We start from the raw sequence: 20003 nt of genomic DNA on the forward strand, positions 1-20003 counted from the left end.
TTAAACAATGCAATTAGTGTTACACCTGATGCAATTGAAAGACGGGCCCTCTGTGACCGTATGCTTTGGCACGGCAACACAGCAGGAATGTCTTTGCTCATAGCCTTTAATGTCAGCGTCAGATGAATACAGGTTTCTTAAGCTCAGATCCAGTCACTGAATGTAAATCTCTGGAAGTGACTGCAGATCTGTTATATAGAGTGTATATTTGCTGTACATGTTGTTTAGCACCCAGTTTAATCTCTGATTTGATAGAATAGAATAGAATAGAATAGAATAGAATAGAATAGAATAGAATAGAATAGAATAGAATAGAATAGAATAGAATAGATACAATTTTGTTATGCGCCAAAACGATTTTTCATGAAGCCGAAAATCGAAACCTTAAATAGATTAATTAAACTATGCTGTTCGCTGTCATGACATTGACAGAATCAAAACATTTTATCGGAGACATGCTAATAATTGAAACATCACTGTTTTGGTCAATGATTTCCGGCCTCCAAAAGTTTTTTTAGCTGTTTCGGCCAAATATTTTCAGTTGCAGAAATTTTGGTTCAACAATAATCCAATTATATGTATTGCCACACAACTGGGCAGTTACACATTTTGTTGGTACAACTTTAAGACATACATAGGCTGTAATGTTGCAATCACATTATCAGTCAAATAATATACTTTTATCCTGTTAACCCCCATCATTGGACTTTCCAGTTGTGAAATAAATTTGTCAGGGCCCAGGGGTAGTGTTGGGAAACATATTTTGTCTTGTTGCTTTTTCGGAACTGAATGTATAGCGCTACCTCTGATGTACGAAAAAATTACTTCTTCTTAGTGAATCAGAAACATATAGTGCAACCGGTGTAGACCAATTCTCGAAAAAAAGTTTGCTTTATGAGCTAGTCTGAATCAGAAAAAAATCAGCACAACCAGTGTACAGTAGTCCGATAACCGTATGACTCTTTTTAGCTGGCTCTTTGTAGTGAATCAGAAACATCCAGTGCAACCAGTGTGAGACAATTGAGTGAATGAATGAATCAATTAAACAGTGAATCAATACATTATTTAAACATGTTAACATTTTGTTAGTTTAGTATTTTTCTTTGATAACCATTGATAGATCAAGTCATTAAGAGGAGTCAGAATCAGAACCAGAAATGTTCAGTTCATTATGATTCCCATCCCTATCACATACATTAAGTTGTGTCAGGGAGTTTTGGCTCTGATTTAATGGTCTTTTCTCCATCTCACTGCTTCCCCAGAGGGATTTAGATCAGCTCCTTGTAATTTCTGTGCCAATCCTGAAGAACTGAAACAAACCTTTTATTTAGTCTTACTCCCCCTGTTTTGCATCTGCCAACACAACAGACGTCAGTGGAAAGGAAAAAATGTGAAACATTTCTCATAATAAGGGAAACCCTTTCTGTGCTTGGACTGTACATGATTGAGGTCACAAGCAAATACGCTTCAACAACAAACACTGTTTAATCTCGACGTTTCTTGATTTTTGTTACAAACTGGGGAATAGAGAGGTTGCTAAGTATTTTAATCTCGCTTTGCATTGAAATGAGGAATTGAGCTGTTATCTTTGCATTTGTGCTCGCTGTTAAACTCCTGCTGATAGATATGCAGTCACAGAGGAGACCCCTTATCATAATTTAATGTGCTTACCATAGAGAACTAAATACCTCCAAATTGCAAATCCACCTTTGAGACACAGGATCAAGGGTCCTACTTTGAGTTAAACTGTCAATCACTTGCAGTCCTTGGCTTGAAGATGGTCTATGGTAAGCTATAGTAATTTGACTTGACCTGTCCATTTAGACAGTGAGGTTGAAAACTTTCTGATTCACTACTGCTTCCATCCATATACTTGTGCAAAACGATGATAAAAATGTTTGCATATACCTTGTAAATATACATTTTGGCGCAATAACTGGGAATGTTTTCTCAGGTCCTGTGACAAGGGAATCTCACTAAGGTTATTTATGCTTTAGCGTTGTCATTTCTGCCCGTAATTCTTTCTGTCCCCCATAAATTTGAGCGACTGCCCTGTATGATGGTACAAAATGGTACAAAACTAGTACCTTGACACATATGTCATGGTACTGCATGATTACCATATTCTTATACCATGGTATACATTAAAAAGTTTGGAGTCACACAACTGTACAGCTTACAGTGGGTACGGAAAGTATTCAGACCCCCTTAAATTTTTCACTCTTTGTTATATTGCAGCCATTTGCTAAAATCATTTAAGTTCTTTTTTTTCCCCTCATTATTGTACACACAGCACCCCATATTGACAGAATTAAATTAAAAAAGAAAAACTGAAATATCACATGGTCCTAAGTATTCAGACCCTTTGCTGTGACACTCATATATTTAACTCAGGTGCTGTCCATTTCTTCTGATCATCCTTGAGATGGTTCTACACCTTCATTTGAGTCCAGCTGTGTTTGATTATACTGATTGGACTTGATTAGGAAAGCCACACACCTGTCTATATAAGACCTTACAGCTCACAGTGCATGTCAGAGCAAATGAGAATCATGAGGTCAAAGGAACTGCCTGAAGAGCTCAGAGAAAGAATTGTGGCAAGGCACAGATCTGGCCAAGGTAACAAAAACATTTCTGCTGCACTTAAGGTTCCTAAGAGCACAGTGGCCTCCATAATCCTTAAATGGAAGACGTTTGGGACGACCAGAACCCTTCCTAGAGCTGGCCGTCCGGCCAAACTGAGCTATCGGGGGAGAAGAGCCTTGGTGAGAGAGGTAAAGAAGAACCCAAAGATCACTGTGGCTGAGCTCCAGAGATGCAGTCGGGAGATGGGAGAAAGTTGTAGTAAGTCAACCATCACTGCAGCCATCCACCAGTCGGGGCTTTATGGCAGAGTGGCCCGACGGAAGCCTCTCCTCAGTGCAAGACACATGAAAGCACACCTGAAGGACTCCAAGATGGTGATAAATAAGATTCTCTGGTCTGATGAGACCAAGATAGAACTTTTTGGCCTTAATTCTAAGCGGTATGTGTGGAGAAAACCAGGCACTGCTCATCACCTGTCCAATACAGTCTCAACAGTGAAGCATGGTGGTGGCAGCATCATGCTGTGGGGGTGTTTTTCAGCTGTAGGGACAGGACGACTGGTTGCAATCGAGGGAAAGATGAATGCGGCCAAGTACAGGGATATCCTGGACGAAAACCTTCTCCAGAGTGCTCTGGACCTCAGACTGGGCCGAAGGTTCACCTTCCAACAAGACAATGACCCTAAGCACACAGCTAAAATAACGAAGGAGTGGCTTCACAACAACTCCGTGACTGTTCTTGAATGGCCCAGCCAGAGCCCTGACTTAAACCCAATTGAGCATCTCTGGAGAGACCTGAAAATGGCTGTCCACCAACGTTTACCATCCAACCTGACAGAACTGGAGAGGATCTGCAAGGAGGAATGGCAGAGGATACCCAAATCCAGGTGTGAAAAACTTGTTGCATCTTTCCCAAAAAGACTCATGGCTGTATTAGATCAAAAGGGTGCTTCTACTAAATACTGAGCAAAGGGTCTGAATACTTAGGACCATATGATATTTCAGTTTTTCTTTTTTAATAAATGTGCAAAAATGTCAACAATTCTGTGTTTTTCTGTCAATATGGGGTGCTGTGTGTACAATAATGAGGAAAAAAAATTAACTTAAATGATTTTAGCAAATGGCTGCAATATAACAAAGAGTGAAAAATTTAAGGGGGTCTGAATATTTTCCGTACCCACTGTAAATCGATATTTGTACACCTGGTGTTGACAGCATTGAAAATTGTTGGGCAAGAAGAATATTTTAATCTTAATCTTCAATACTTATATGAGAACTGCATTCTTAATCAGGCACAGAACATTTTAGGGGACCAAACTCACTTCTTTGTATTCACAGTATGAACTGCTTCCCTTGGGTAGAAGATACAGAGTCCCAGTGTGCAAAGTAAACCGGTATAAGAATTCCTTTGTACCTGTATCTGTACTAATGTTGAATAAGTGTTTATCCTGATAGTTTTTAATTTGAACTTTTTTTTTCTTTTTTTTTTTCTGATAAAATTAATGCAGCCTTGGTGAGCATAAGACACTTCTTTCATAAATTAAATAAAAATAAAAAAAAACTTACCAATTCCAAGCTTTTGAACCATGACATTGCCATGGCATATAGAAAAAATAACAACCACATAAAAAATAAATAAAAATTGTTATTCCATTGTATTTCTTGGTATACTTTTGTCAGTGTACATTTATAATGCAGCAATTTTCCTTTGCAATCCCATTTGATTATAATAATGACAAACCACTAGATTGGAATAACATTCATGACATACTTGCAATTATTGCTGTTGTCAGATTTTCCATCACCTCAATTTAATTAGACTAATCTCAGAAGGTGTTTAAATTATTAGATTGTTCTTAATTATGTTGCTATGAAGGTGTTTGACCTTGCTAGTAGTATGTCCCACACTGCTAGATGTCAACATGCACTGAGCAATTACTATATTAAATGAAGGTAGAATGAATTATTATTTTAATGAACCTTTTGTTTGTTTTGACTAGAAGCAAGGGGTTAAATATCTTTATCATTCAACTCTCACTCTCGCTGCCCGGCTGGCACTGGCATCTATCGATCTCTATCCATATTAGGCTTCTCTAATCATATACAGCGAGCATTTGCATGTTGTTGACATCGTATTGATTTGTCAGTAGGTGACATGAGGGCAGGCGGGGAGTGAAAAGGGGTCCAGACGTACACGAGATTGAGACGCGGGTCGTAATGGAGAGGTCAAGCTCAGAGGGAAAGCCCTGGAGGAGGGGAGAGTCTTCCATCCCAGCCTGAGAAACGCTAAATTCCCCCCAGCTGAGAGGGGGGAGGGCAGCGCTCCCGGCTGTCTCGATTTTACATACATGTCATGTGTTTGTGTTTTTCCTCATCGTCTGTATGCGTTTTTGTTGTGTGAGCACGTGTGTGTGGATCTTTTTCAAAGGGGGGAGGGGTCTACCCACATGGTGATTAATTATTCATAAGGTGGGCGGGGAGAAGTCAAAGTAGGAGGCGACAGACGGGGTTTGCTGTGTGTGAGGGAGGCAGAAAGAGAGAGGGAACATCAGAGACAGTTAGTAAGGGTTTGAGGAAAGGATGCACAGAGACATAACAGCCCCCAGAAGACACGTCATTGAGAAACTACACACATGCTTTACTTCTTGATGGCACAGATTGTAAGCCATAGTGACCTACTCCTCTAGTCAAAGGATTTTAAACTAAGCACAACCAAGCCGGCACAAATGAAAGAGGAATCTACTGTAATAGAGATGACAGGCCAGCTCACTCACACCAGAAACGGAGACCTTTTGCTTGAAAGGTAAATTGGATTTGTTTTCTTACATATTCATTGGTGTGTCTCTGTCTGGATTCAAAAGCAGACACTGCTACAGCGGGTTGATAATTGGTCCTTTTTGTTTCTGCCTCTATGTCTCTGTTCTCTTTCATTCATTCTGTGTGTATTTCATCCCACATGCTGACCGCATTACGCTGGGCTTTGTTGGTCTGACACGTTTAGACTTGTGGCTTATTCTAATAGTTATATTAAGCTTTTAATTCATGTAAAATATAAAATGTAAATATTTAAATGAGCAGATCAATTAAATACATTAGAGATTAAATATATTTGACAGATTAAATGAAATACGTATTTGAGAGATTTTAAGTAAATATTTGCAGAGTTATTGTCTCACTGACAATAATTGTGTGCCTTTGATCTGTGATTTTGGTTGGTCACTGTGGCTGCACCTTATTCTAATAAAGGGCCTTTGAGCACAATGCATGTGATTTTATGAGTTAGTCATTTCCTAAATCAGTCAGGCGCTTATTGATGAGTGGACTGCTGCAGATGAGGACATATTGATCTCTGAGTTTGTTCTGAGCTAGATGTTGCGCGATCGGGGTCTCATAAACTTCACTGGCACTGGCGATGACCTTTGTGAGCTCTGTTGCATTGCCCTCTCGCACACGTTCTAAAGTTTTCTGTTGCTCTGCGTGTCTCACTGCTACCACACCACTTAATGTCATCTTAGTTCTTGTCAGTCTGAAGAGGAGTCTTTGTTTTACCCTAAAATGAGACCAGAGTTGTCAGTCAGATGCATGTTGCGGTTAGCTGAGGATGTATGGAGCATGTGGCTCACGCTCAGAAGAAAACACTAATTTACTGAAGCACATACACACAACACACGCCAGCTACCCATGACAACCTCAAGCACACCTCAATTTCACTGTATGAGCTGTCATTGTCTGTTCTGTGTAGATTGATACTCTGCAGTGCTGTGTTTCTGTCTTTGTCTCAGTGTAAGTTCTGAGAGATTGTAACCATTGCCAGACCTAATTTAGAATACTTACTAATTATTTCCACTGAGCATTACACAGCAATCAGAGCACTTCAATGAAAGTGTTTAGGGTTCCTTTTTTTGGTTCATTTATTTGCTTTCATTCTCAGTATAATTTTCACTTAATTTTGCTTTTCTCTGATTACACAATAGGGATGCACCGATATGAAAACCTGATACCGATAATTCTTTATATTTGAAAGCCGATAACCGATATATTGGCCGATAAATCTAAATCCACATTTTATATAATTTTTTAGAGCCTGATTACAAAACAAATGTCTCACCATTAAAAGCCATGTCCCAAGAACACAATTATAATGTTCTCAATATAATTTTATATAGCCCATATGACAGACATGTTGCACGTAACTGTATTTTCCTTTTTGTGAAGTTATTCCGATCATATTTCAAGCGATTCAAAACCATCATGGCGAACAGTGCACATCTGGAGTGTCTCAGCTGAAGGAAATAATTCATTATCGACTTTAATATATCGTCCATTACCGATAACGTGGCCGATATACCGTGCTTCCCTATTACACAATGATTTTGTCGGTTTTGCATTTTTTAACAGTTTAAAGTTCTCAACTATTAGTGTATTCAATGTTTACTATAAAGGGAGCATTTTATTGTGTTATATGTAAATATGTAATATGTAAATATAAAGGTGAAGGTTTTTTTTACACAAATCCTTCATCAAACCACTTTAGTTTATTCATTTCAATGCAACAATTTATGTAAAAATAGATTTATAAGCGATTTATAGCAAATTTTGTTCTGCAATGTTTGTACAGACAGGTAGTCCCGCCTCCAAACTCTTGCGATTGGTTAAACCAGAATTTGCCAGATGTTGGACCCCACAGATATTTTTTATATTTTGAAAGTGCCACAGTGTTTAGTATTTTGGAGAAGTCAAATGGCTTACGTCACGTGTTATCTGTCTATTTATTGCGGGGGGAAATTACGCAATTTCGTCAAACATTCTCATTTCATTATTGTAATATGCGCTGTGGTGAAAGCAGCTGTTTAATATTTACAACATAGCAGTTACATGTGCAATCAGAAAACGGCCATTTGGCTGTCCAGACTTTGATGTCTTCCAGGAAACATCAGCTTTCACTGAGCCGATACGCAGCATTCACATGTGGCTGATGGCGACATGTCAGGATTTGTTCTGCCATGTGTATCTCTGCGACACACATGGGAATAAATAGGCCAGTGTCATTTTACAAAACAGCTTCTGTCACACCTTATTGTAAATATTGTTAGCGAACTAGACCAGAACTAGATACATGTCGAGCGAAGTCCTGGATGAATGCACCTGAAAAGGAGCAAAAACATCTCAGGCTTGTGACAATGACATTATGACGTTGTGTAATATCATCAGCGCTGTTGAATCAGCCATGCAACTGGACATGCAATACAAGGGGCTGATTGTGTAGATCTGTGTGTATACTGTATGTATGTGTTTCTGTGTATGGGGGGCTGAAAAGCCCATACTTTTGTATGGGCTGAACTGAACAGGAGGAGGTTAATGTGCACACAGATAATGCACAGAGATGCTCTTTCACTGTAAATATTTAGACTGAAGGCTCAAAGACCCATCAATTCCTTCCAGGGACACAAAAAAAAGAAAGAAAAAAAACTCACACACCTTCAGAATTTCTGCTTCATGCTGCTTAATGCATACTGTGCAGTGTGTGTGTTTGTGCCAAGTTCATAAATATCCAATAAAAAAGAAGATTCAAGATATATATATATATATATATATATATATATATATATATTTTTTTTTTTTTTTTTAGGTCAGGTGCATTGCATTGTGGGATACAGTTTTCCATGCAGTTTTCCATACATGCATTGCTGTATAGTAGGTCAAATATAGTCAGTCATCCTGGTATTCTGTGTTGAAAATTTAGATACTGTAATGTTTTTATATATATATATATATATTATATTATATTATATACTGTATATATGCTGTATACTGCAAAAAATAGTAAGCTTAATATGCTATTCTGAACATAGTCCTGGTCTCCTCGCCAAAGTAGAATCAAGCCTGATTTTCTACCAATAGAATGCACTCTGATTGCATAAAAAATATGAGTTACTTTGTAAAGTCACTGCCTGAATTCAGTTATATACTTCAATAGAATTTATGCTGCCTTTCAGAGTGGATAAATACGCTGTTATAAAATTAAAAAGCCATTTACATCCTGAGTTTGGGGCAGACGTAGATGGATTGTTCCAAAACGTCTCCAATTAGCCCAGGTCTGTGTCCTTTAAAAAGCCTTCTGCTTTCCATAATGAGAGATTTAGGTCTGGTGTGTGACACTGGCGATGCTCTTCTGGACTATTAATCGTTTCCCTTGCGTTCGTGTCAACTCTAGCTAAGCGCTTCTGCCACCTGTGTGGTGCTGAGTGAATCTACATAGTCTGTTGTGGCAGTCTCAGCAGAATTACCATCATATGCAGCAGAATTACACCCACAGCATTATTCAGCTGTTAGTCAGCACTTCCAGACCTTTAAGTTTAATGTAATAGTCTTACAACTAGGCTACAGTAAGATCATACTGTAAGAACTGAGATTGCGATGAGAATATGAAGCCAGATGCTCGAATCCCAGATGGGGAACAGTTGTTGGACCCTTGAGCATTGCGCTTGGACTGCGTGATTTTTTTTTTTTTCTGCTGAAACTGTGTGAGTGAATGAGTAACATAATGTGATGTAATTTAATATCATGCACATTGCCCTGGTTTTATTCAAAAACATACTGTGGAAAACGGAAAAGCTATAAATGTTCTTGTTTTGCCAAGATCACCAGAGGACCAAGGCTAATCTAAAGAGACTTGGCTGTGGGATTAGAGGGAAAGTCTACAGTATTAGCACACCATCAAAAGCTTGAATATATTTCTGCTTTCCTCGATTTTTGATCCATTCATAGCCATTATTGTAGCTTGAAGCTGTCAGGGCATGTTTTATGGATGTTACATGATGGACGACGACAGAAAAGTGTTGCTAGCATGTAGAAATTATCCACACGCATTTCATGTGACTGTAAGAGATAGGCTGTATTACATGCCTATAAAATCCTCCAAAAATGAGAGGAATAAATTCAGAGGTACGATTAACATGTCTCTAAAAAGCACTGACCTGAATTGTGACCTTGTGTTGCCTCATGCACACACTCACAGCGCCTGAGGGCAATAGTACAAGCTGAAGCAGACATGAAGTTCAACAGAGGCTGGCATGGAATACTGATTCATCAGAAGTCAGTTCACTACGATTTGCTGGTGTCTTTAGATCTGACTAAAGGGTGAATCTTGAGGCTTTAGGTTTTAGCATAAACTACAGAATTAAGAAAGCACCCTAAATAGCATGCGCATATATTATCGTCAGTGCCTGAATGCACCAACTGCGTAGACCCTGTGGCGTTTGGAACAGGTTCAATCGGAATGGTTTAGGACAGGGATGGTCCTCCACAAAGCTGGTCTTCTCTCTGCTTCAGGGCCTTGAAAAACATCTCATGAACCCTTTGGGTCCTCTGAGGTGAAGCACAAAGTAATTAGCTGTATTTTTGGGGGATTGTCTCTTTGTTTGAATATGATTAGCAAAGAGTGTTTGTGTGAAATGTGTTTGAAGTGTGATTATGGGTTTCTTAGCAGCAAGGAGGCAAGGTTTTCTTTGAGGAGCCTTTGTTGAAGCATTTGTACCAAAAATATCCACAACACCAAACTAAAAATGGGTTAACTTTGACCATTTGTTAAATATTTAACATAGAGTTTATTTTAAATAACTGATTATTATCAGCCCAAATTATTGTACAATTCTATTTACAAATTTTAATAGGGATGCCCGATATATCGGCCACCATATCAGTATCTATACGAAAATTTAGCCGATATATCCTTCAGCTGAGACACTTCTGTTCGCCATGATGGTTTTGAATTGCTTGAAATATGATTGAAATAACTTCAAGAAAGAAAAAAATCTGTTAAGTTTAATGTGCTTTGCAAGTTTGTCAAACAGGCTCCATAAAATTATAATGAGAACATTATATTTGTGTGCTTGGGACATGGATTTTAACGGTGAGACTTTTGTTTTTGTAATCAGACTCAGAAATTACATAAAAATTTGGATTTAGATTTATCGGCCAATATATTGGTTATCGGCTTTTAAATATGAATAATTATCGGTTATCGGTATCAGCCAAAATTTTCATATCGGTGCATCCCTAAATTTTTATTAACTTATTTTAACTATATATAATTGTAATATGTATATTTAATAATTTATTATACAAAACATACTTTTAATTACTTTACAATAATTTGTGATTTCTTTTAAATGTAATTTATTTTTTATAGGTTTAACCATTCTAAAATGACAAATCTTGGAACCTGCTGAAATGGGAATAACCCCTGATTGTGAATCACTTTTCTATGTCTTGTATTAATTCCACGGCAAAATTTAAGGGTGCATTATTTATTACTCAAGGAGGTTAAAACATCATGTCTGCTCTTTGTCTGTATGAGGAGGGACATATTCTCCATTTTAATCTCATTCGTTGGTTGGCTTTCTCTATTACGAGAGCTTTAATGGCAGCGTGTGTCCAGAATAATCACAAAAGAATGAAAAGCCCACCCTCCAAAATTAGCTCCAGGGGCGTTTCTTGTAGTTGTTATTTTGCGGTGGATAGATTTCTGAGGTTTAATTAATGAATTTGTCAGCAGCTCGTCTCTCGGACCCCCCCTCTTCTGTCACACACTCATTCACACATACTGTAGACTCAAACACACATGCAAATTCAATCAAACGCACACGTATGCATGCACGCATACTAATAGCCGTTTCTTATCATCTAGTGAACAAAAGTCTCTAGAGACTATATTCACACCTATCACACTATCCACCAATCCCTCCTTATGATAAGTGCGAACAGAGGAGGAGGAGCAAAAGACACGGGGAGGAGTGGGGGACCCATGTCCCAGGAGGTGGGATGGCACAGCAACGGCCATTAAGAGATCCAGAATGTATTTAATCACCACGGTAACCCCAGGCAGATGGACCCATCCAGGAAATGAGTCCCAGCAGCTATTTTTGTAACCCATCACTCCTAACCACTGTGCAAAACACTGTGTGCTTTTGTCTGTTTTTTTGTAAAAATATCTAAACATTGTTGAGAGTGAGCAGCGAAATGACATTGATGTTATATTAAAATGTATTCTTATAAAAAAAATCTATAATTTTTGCAGTTGTACCTTTATTTTTAAGAAAGATGATATTAGATTGAATGAGTTTTATAATACATCAATATAGTCAGTTCATCAGCGGGAAAAGAAGACTTTTTTTTCATCCATGACCTTTAAGGTATTTCCTTAATGCTGTCAATAGAAGAGGGTTCATCGTGAGCTTCACAGGAATCAGGATGCATTAAATATTTATGACTGGCCTGTATGTGACCTCTCAATCTATATGTACAGAATACCGTGTCTAAGGTTTATGACGTCGATTTGTTTTGAATTCACTAAAGCTGTTCCAAAAATGCTTAAAAAGGGAAGTCATTCAGAAATATATTGTCTGGAACTTTTTTAGCGGGGGTGGGGGGTTTGACCAGAATCCTGTTCTGTGCAGTAACACACATCTGCTGCACATCTAATGAACCCCTATTACTTAGTATCGCGGCAACGGCACACAGGTGCGTTTTACACCGTTTTCATTTTTATGCCTGTGTAAGCCAGTCGTTCGAGTCTGATTTAACCACATGGTGCCTAACAGACCTGATAATGTAAATAAAAGGGCTGTACATTTTGTACCTTCCCTTCTTGACTTAAAAAAACAACAACAACCAACCCTTAACGCACACGCACGCGCTGGCTTGGTAATGGGCGTAGTACACACCTCCTGGGACGAGCTTTACACTCAAACACATATACACACAAACACCCCTCACCCGATGCTGTTGCTATGGAGCCCTAGCGACCAGGTCATCTACCACTGGCCACGGCAGGAACTCGGGTTTGGATAATAAGCTATTGGGTTGCGTTTGTGTTCAGATGGGGGAAGGAAGAAAGTGAGAAAGAAAAGAAAGATAGAAAGAAAGAAATGAAATAACTTAGAAGCATATAATAGTTTGTGTGAATTGGTTACTGGGTCATTAGCAGTGTTTTGCAGGAGAGCTGGGTTTGGGTGTGTGCTTGGTAGGATTCGTTCCTACCTATCGCTGTCTCTCTCCCGAGGCACAAACTCATCTCATCTTATTGAGTTACAGGACATCCACACAGAAAAACAGATTTTTATAATACACTTAAACAGAAGAAATTAGATCAAATATAAAATCAATACAAAAACACATCAAAGAAGGTTTTCTATTGGCCTGGTTACTTGAATGTGTGACCTTTTTTGCGATTGGATAAATACTGAATTAAACAGTGCAGGAGGAAATGAGAGGAAACCGAATGTGCTGGCGGAGATTAGACAGAATCCAATTTCACTTTAGAAGGGAAGAGACTAAAGCTGTGCTGAAAGGGGTGTAGGAGGGTGGTCTACTTTAAGGGTAGGAGAGGAAGGGGGGTCTTAAATATTTCAGATGTGGCACAGCGTGTTTTGGACATGAAGTAGGCAGATAAAAAACACTGCTCTTACGTGATGAACAGTGAACAAACTAAGAAACATCTCCCTTTATATATCTGTTTCAGAGCATGTAATGGTGTACAAAATTAGCCAATATAAATTATTTGGCTTGTTTCGGGTTCTCCTGACCCCATCAGACACATTTCTTTGGTGGCATTCACATAGGGAAGAAAATATAAAGCACTTTTAATAACAGAGATCTCTCAGATGGTGATTAGATTTGAATGATTAGCTAGGGTTATATAAAAGAGTTTGTGTATGTGTGGTGAAAGTCTCTTGAAGACACTTCAGACTTTTTTCAAAAACATTTAAAAAATCATACCATCCATAAACATTTGAGCGGTATGGTATAAGTCGATATTGCGAAATCATTCTAATATGCTAATTTTATGCTCAAGAAACATTTTATATTATTATCAATGTTGAAAACAGTTTAATATTTTTGTGGATTTTTTTTTTTTTTCGGGATTTTATGATGAATTGAAAAGTCAAAAGAACAGCATTTATTTAGAATAAAAAATTAGAATAAAATGTAGTACATTTTTACAAAATATTTTTGTAAAATTTTGCTTTTGTAACATGAATGTCTTTACTTTCACTTTTGGTCAATTTAATGCATCCTTGCTAAATAAAAAATATATATATTTCTGCCAAAAAAAAAATCGTACCGACTCCAAACAGTAATCAACAATCTTTAAAGTAAGTAAAAGTATTTAAGTCTTTGACTTTCATGCGGTTAAGCCTTCAGGTCATTTACAACCAGTGCTGTCAAAAAATGTGTTTTTACTTTTTTTTTATTTGTCACCACAAGCTCTTCAGAGCATCATGACCCAGATCTTCTCCTTGCCGCAAGGATCCTCCTCGTGCCACCTTCAGTAGAGTAGGTCAGCATCTGGCAGTTTCCGGTAAAAACATCCACACAGTTAAACATCCACACTGCTCTTGCCTCTTCTGCTCAGGAGGATAGTGGTTGTATGAATCCACAGGATAACGTTCATGTCTCAAAGGTGTCATTTTCCAGATTTTTGCAGGTGTACATTATTTCTGGATTTACATCAGGTAATAATTGACAGCAATGAGTGGGAGGAACAGGAGAGGATGAAGAGTTTCGGCTCTAATCATGAAGAGGCGGGATTGATTTATCGTTCCCCTTAGGGCTGGAGATATGCCTCTTTCGCTCCATTCCTTTTCCGCCGTCTTCATCCCTCCCTCCTCCTCCTACTTCCTCTCGCTTTCCACCAAACTCCTTCTCTTTCTGTTCCTCCATGGTCCCCCTTTTCTCCGTCCCCTCCCTTCCCTCTCCCTGCCACCCCCTCCCCACATCTATTCTCTCCATCCTCTCTCCTGGTATAACTAGGTCATTCTGCAACATTGAACCATCGCTCCTGCCAACCATGAGATCCACACAGCTCTGCACCCTTCTTTCTTACCTTCCCTGAAGTCTTCATAACATATCTAATTTATTTGTCCCTTTTTTTTCTTTTTTTTGTGCATGTTTAGTGCAGGTTTCGTTTAAAGAATAGGCCTAAGTGTGTCCATAACCATCCACAACCAAGCTTTAGTAGGATGATGTTTCATATTTCTTTTCTATAAATCTCTGGACTGTTTGTCCATCTGTGTAGGCTGTTATTAATGTGGCCCTCTGACCTGTAAAGGCTAAAAAGATCCACTAATGGATGATGTCAGAGGTCAGACAGGAAGTGTATTCCATAAGGAGCAGATGTTACCGGACAATATGAGATATTTGGGTGACAAACAGACAATAGATGTGTGCGTTAAACAGTGCGCTTCAAGGGAGGCAGGAAAAACCTTTTGTGACCTCCTGGCAATAGTGGCTCCTGACAGTAAATTTAGTTAGCTAGTTAACTAGGTCTTAGCGCCAGTTTATGATAAACATTTTGTAAGCTTTACATTTAATCGCTGAACACATGCAGAACACTTTTGGCAGAGGTTGCGTTATTTAGCATAACGTTCTATCTGACACACGCATAGAACGCTATCTTAGAATCAGTGTTGCAAAGTCTGTGGTTTTCCCGCGTAATTGGGCTACTTTTGCAGTGTTGCTGCGGTTGTTTATTTTTTGTCCTTGGATTTATGCGACCCCCCAATCAGAACTCGATTATTATCCCCCGGAACTAGTTTAGGTTTTGGCCGTGATTGGGTGGGTTTTGAATAGCAATTGTCCTAGTTTTGTTGCGAAAACCTGGCAACCATGAATTTCCTTGAATTTTCCGGATTTCTGTGTTTTCACTGTTATAAGGTAGGGGGCGCTATTACACATCTTCTGAAATATTACTGAATCTCCTGATCAAAACGTGTGAGGAAGATGCAGAAACAAGGGATATCATATATAATCATATGCATATGTAAAATAACGCAATCATCAACATTAAACAACATGCTAAATGTTAAACACATTGACAATTTATTATTGATTCAGTTTATATAGAGGTCTATGTTTTGGATGAATATTTTGGTGGGGCACTGCCCAACCTGCCCTTACAGATGAGCCACGGCTGCCTCCTGGGAAGAGGTCTAGTGAAGTGTGAGCAAGACTGTGTATGATTGCATGACTGACTGCTTGTCTGGTTGTCAGTGAAAGCAGTTCAAACCACCTTCCTCCCGGCTTTTGTGTGTTGTTTTTGGTTTGACATGTCCTCATGCCTGTCCTTTACGTCAGAACTGTCCACATTTGACACACAAAGCTACACAACTGTTATCTTCACCATTTCAGATCTGACTTTCCTTAATTGCCAGCTGTAGAGAGTCGTTTTCAGCACAATATATCGTTCAAAAAGATGGATTGGATAACATTAAAGGGATAGTTCACCCAAAAATGAAAATTCTGTCATTAATTATACTCACCTTCATGTCGTTCCAAACCCGTAAGACTTTCGTTCATCTTCAGAACACAGATGAAGATCTTTTTGATGAAATCTGAGAGCTTTCTGTTCCTCCATTGACAGCCTACGCAACTACCACTTTGACGCTTCAAAAAGTTCATAAAGAGATCATAAAACGGATCCATATGAATTGATCAGTTTAGTCCAGCATTTTTTTTGAAGAGACACGATCGCTTTACAGTATATGATGAACAGATTGAATTTAGGCTTTTATGCAGTAGGTGTTTGGGGGGTTGCCAGGTGGTTGCTAGGGTGTTCTTAGTGTTTATATTGGCATGGGTTGCTATAGTAGGTGGTTGATAGGATGTTCTGGGTGTTTTCTAGGGTTTTTGGGCATGTTGCTATGCAGTTACCAGAGTGTTCTGGTTGGTTTCTTACTGGCTGAAGTAAAAAATAGCCCACATGCAAGTCTGTCTGATATTTTGGCCTCTAGAAATAGCTTGAGTCACTCCCTCAATATAAATCTGTGGGATTATTTTGCCCATTTTATTGTCTACGAGGCAAAAAAAAGTAATGGCACACCTCTCCTCCACAAGCTATATGATATCATTCAAATTCATAGCACAAAGTGTTAGCAATTGTGTTTGGTGTTAGGTCAAATGTTATGAAGCAAAGTATTGTAGACATCTCAGAATTGTGCAACTGGGAAATGTAATGGACACAGACAAGCTGTCCCCAAGTCGCACATCTCTAGCATGTCTTGAGCATGCTCACATCCACACAGTGTGTATTTCCTTCTCCTGCTCAGCGCCTTTAATGTCCGTAGAGATCAGTCTGTGCAGCGTGCCACAGGAGAACGAGACGTCAGCAGGATTCACTCTCTATCAGCACTTCATCCATGGCTCTATATTATTCACGTCTCTCTCACTGTCTTCTTTTTCACCGTTCTTTCCTCTCTCAATATTGTCAAGTCAGGAAAGGCCTTATAGTCCCTCTGTTTGACAGAGGTCAAGCTCCCATGCCTCAGAGGTCAAGATTACACAGCGCCTGTCCAGTACTCTGTAATCTCAGCTGTCTTCAGGACCACAGATTTTGATGGTACACTTAAGTGAAGTGGAATGCCTCATGTTACAGTAAAGCCTCATGTCTGCAGGCAGAGGACAATAAGTTTTGCTTCTATGTTACTTTCTCTATTAAGAACCAGTGGTATGTCGGTACCAACTACAATTAGAGCAATAATAATAATAAACAAATGCAGGTGAACAGAAAAAAACATCATGAACCCCCTTTTTTGTCTTCACAGGTCTTAGAAGTCTCTGCCATCATCAGCCTCGACATTGACCAAATTTTCAACCCCTTTGTGTAAGTTTATATCTATTATCTTGATTGCTCTGCAGCTATTTTCTTTTATGGTCGATTACACCATTTATTGATCATTGGCCATTAAAAAAAGTATTTCATTGTAGATTGCTGTGATTAATTGATTTGATTTAAATTTATTTATATTTAATCACAGTATGCCTTGATTGACCAGTCAGAATCAACTCTCGAGAGCCGTATTATAATACAAAACAAATGTTTATTCATTTAAATGTTGCTTAAAGTAGCTTATATTTTTTTAATATAAGATGGCCCTGTTATGTCACTGTGAATGCTCATGGATGTATGTTATCACATATAAATACATATTCTAGTGTCAACAGTGTCTGTGGGACACATAAGTATGGAAAATCTCCTCCATGCTCTCAGGGAAAACGAGTGTAAAGTTTTTCATGTCTATTGAAAATGGAGTGTTAAAACGTGCATATGGTGTGTGTAAGTGACAGCTGTAGGGGGCATCTAGTCCAGCATCCTCAGACTCTGTCTCAGTGAGGAACAGTGCTGAAGGGGGCCCGAGGAGGAGTGAGTGGGGCGTCTGGGCGGAGAGGCACGGCTCCACTGAGGGTAATTGGCTGTGATGGGCATGTGAGTATTTATAGAACGGTAGTATGGGTAATGTGTGTGCGTGTGTTTGGATGAGAAGACTGCCTGGGGCTGTACTACCATCAGCACACTAGGGACATGAAGAGAGAGAGACAGAGATATGAAACCCCAGACTGCTAGACCTTCAACCTACAGTGGCACCAAGGACATTTGCCCTCACAGTGCCATTTAGTTTTCAGGTTTTTTTCTTTTTACAGATATGCATTCAAGTTGTTTTAATTGCTCATTTACATTGCATTTAGACTTGAAAGTTATCAGAATTAGATTTTTCATAAGTTTATTAATATTAACAAAATGTACTTTTGGAAGATGTGTGCAGTTAAAAAATGTAATTGAAAACAGCGCAACAGTATTGATGACTAACCTTGTGTAACGGACGTAGGCCAGTAAGAGCTGTGCGTGTAAACCTCACTCCCCTGGTCTCAAGAGACGCGCTAGCGACTGACGCTAGCAGCTGCGGTCTTTAGCGTGCCCGCCTCCCACGCTGGAGACCCCGGTTCCAAACCCGCTTTGAGCGGGTCGAGTGGGACGTGGGACCGGTTACACGCATGCATTACAAAAGACTTTAGTCCAATCAGATGCGAATCCCCTCCCACTAATACCACCTACAGCCGACTACCAAGTACTTTGGCAAAACAGGTTTCTAATAAAGCCTGTTGGCTTTTCAATAAAAATGAGACAAGCCCTTCGATATTTCCCACCCAAAATTCCTGCTTCTTTTTTTATAATTTTAGTTATGGGCTTTAATTATTTATCATTTTAGCTTTCGTGTCTGCACTGATCAGATTTTTAAGGCATTAATCTTAAGGCATTATTCCATGAACACCACCAAATATTACATTATTTTTTGTGTGTCCTTAGAAACTGTGACATCAAATGTAGGCATTTGAGTTTAATGAACATTTCTTAAAAATATTGCTGTGAGTATATGTGGGTATTAAAAATAAATTAGGTCATTTTTATTCTGCACCCGATATTCGCTTCTGGAAATATTCACCATTTATTACGCTGCATTTGACTAATTCAGAAAAGTAATTTAATGGAATTTTAATGTCCTTCACATTATGTTAAAATATGTGCATCTTAGGTTTATCGTAATGAGATAGAGGGACTGTGATTTCAACCATTTGCATACTGAATGGCATTTTCTTTTAATGTTTTGAATAATTGTGAAATAAGAGGAGAATCAGATACAAATGTTTAGACTTAGGTCAGATGACCAGAAATTGGATATGTTTAGATTTAGAACCGCATATGACAGTGGCCCAAATCGATACACAAAATTTTTTTTGATTTATATATTTTTGTACTGCTTACTCCCATTCAAAAACCACCCCATATATTAAAAGTCATATTTGGTGAAAGTATAAATGCGGGCATGTTCATTCTCTTTTCCAGGCTACTAGATGTCTTGGTGAAGTTTTAGTACAGCCATGAAGTGCATCAAAACTATTTCAAAATGCATCACTTTTCTCACTGAATGAGGTTTTCCAGCGGGTGCTGTTGCCATCATGCATTAATAAGCTGTGATAACCGTGACCATTAACAAGTGAAGAGTCAGACACTATGCCCACTCACCTGCTCTGATGGAGCTCAAGTGGGTTTCAGGACTATTATGTTGTTAATCACTGTTTCAGTTCCACACTGAAGCCCACCTCACCTCACTCCCCTCATCCCTCAAGCCATTTGGCTAAAAACACTCCTTCTGAAGGTTTCTGTTTTTCTGCAGTAAAAAATTATATATATTTTTTCTGGTTGTTGATGAAAGGATACTAACTTGAAACATGGATGCATCTAGACATCAATGCAAATATGAGCACACATGCTGTTTAATTATAGCATTAATGACTCCCAGAATGCAGTTGATGAGCTGGTGTTAACATAATTAAATGTGAGATTTAAATTAAAAATAATTTACCTAAGGGTAAGAGTTAACAAGGGTCTAGCTGTGATACCAGGTTGCATACCAGGTTCCAAAATTAACGTCTCCACACAATGACAGGTAAATTTAGGTCCATAAATATTTCTTAGAATTTTTCTCTATGAATATATAATTTTCTTTTTCTTGGATATTCCCTTGCAGACCAAACAGCACATTACCTTTGTATCATCTGTACCTTTGAGCCTCATAGTGT

The 20003-nt window shown here is 38.6% G+C and overlaps 1 protein-coding gene across 11 annotated transcripts in view; it reads left to right on the forward strand.

Moving 5' to 3' along the window:
• nfasca (neurofascin homolog (chicken) a) overlaps nt 1-20003 on the forward strand; it is an 83522-nt gene that overhangs the window by 15660 nt on the left and 47859 nt on the right. For 6 of the 11 annotated variants that reach the window (XM_084395681.1, XM_084395683.1, XM_084395685.1 and 3 more), the window contains exons 1-2: nt 5134-5388; nt 17189-17247. The gene's annotated coding sequence lies outside the window, so the exon portion shown is untranslated. Of the gene's footprint in view, nt 1-5124; nt 5389-17188; nt 17248-20003 lie in introns of those variants that run through there. The other 5 variants (XM_084395687.1, XM_084395691.1, XM_084395684.1 and 2 more) reach the window with 2 other exon arrangements.

The sequence above is a fragment of the Rutilus rutilus genome (assembly GCF_951802725.1).
Source record: "Rutilus rutilus genome assembly, chromosome: 22".
NCBI lineage: Eukaryota > Metazoa > Chordata > Actinopteri > Cypriniformes > Leuciscidae > Rutilus > Rutilus rutilus.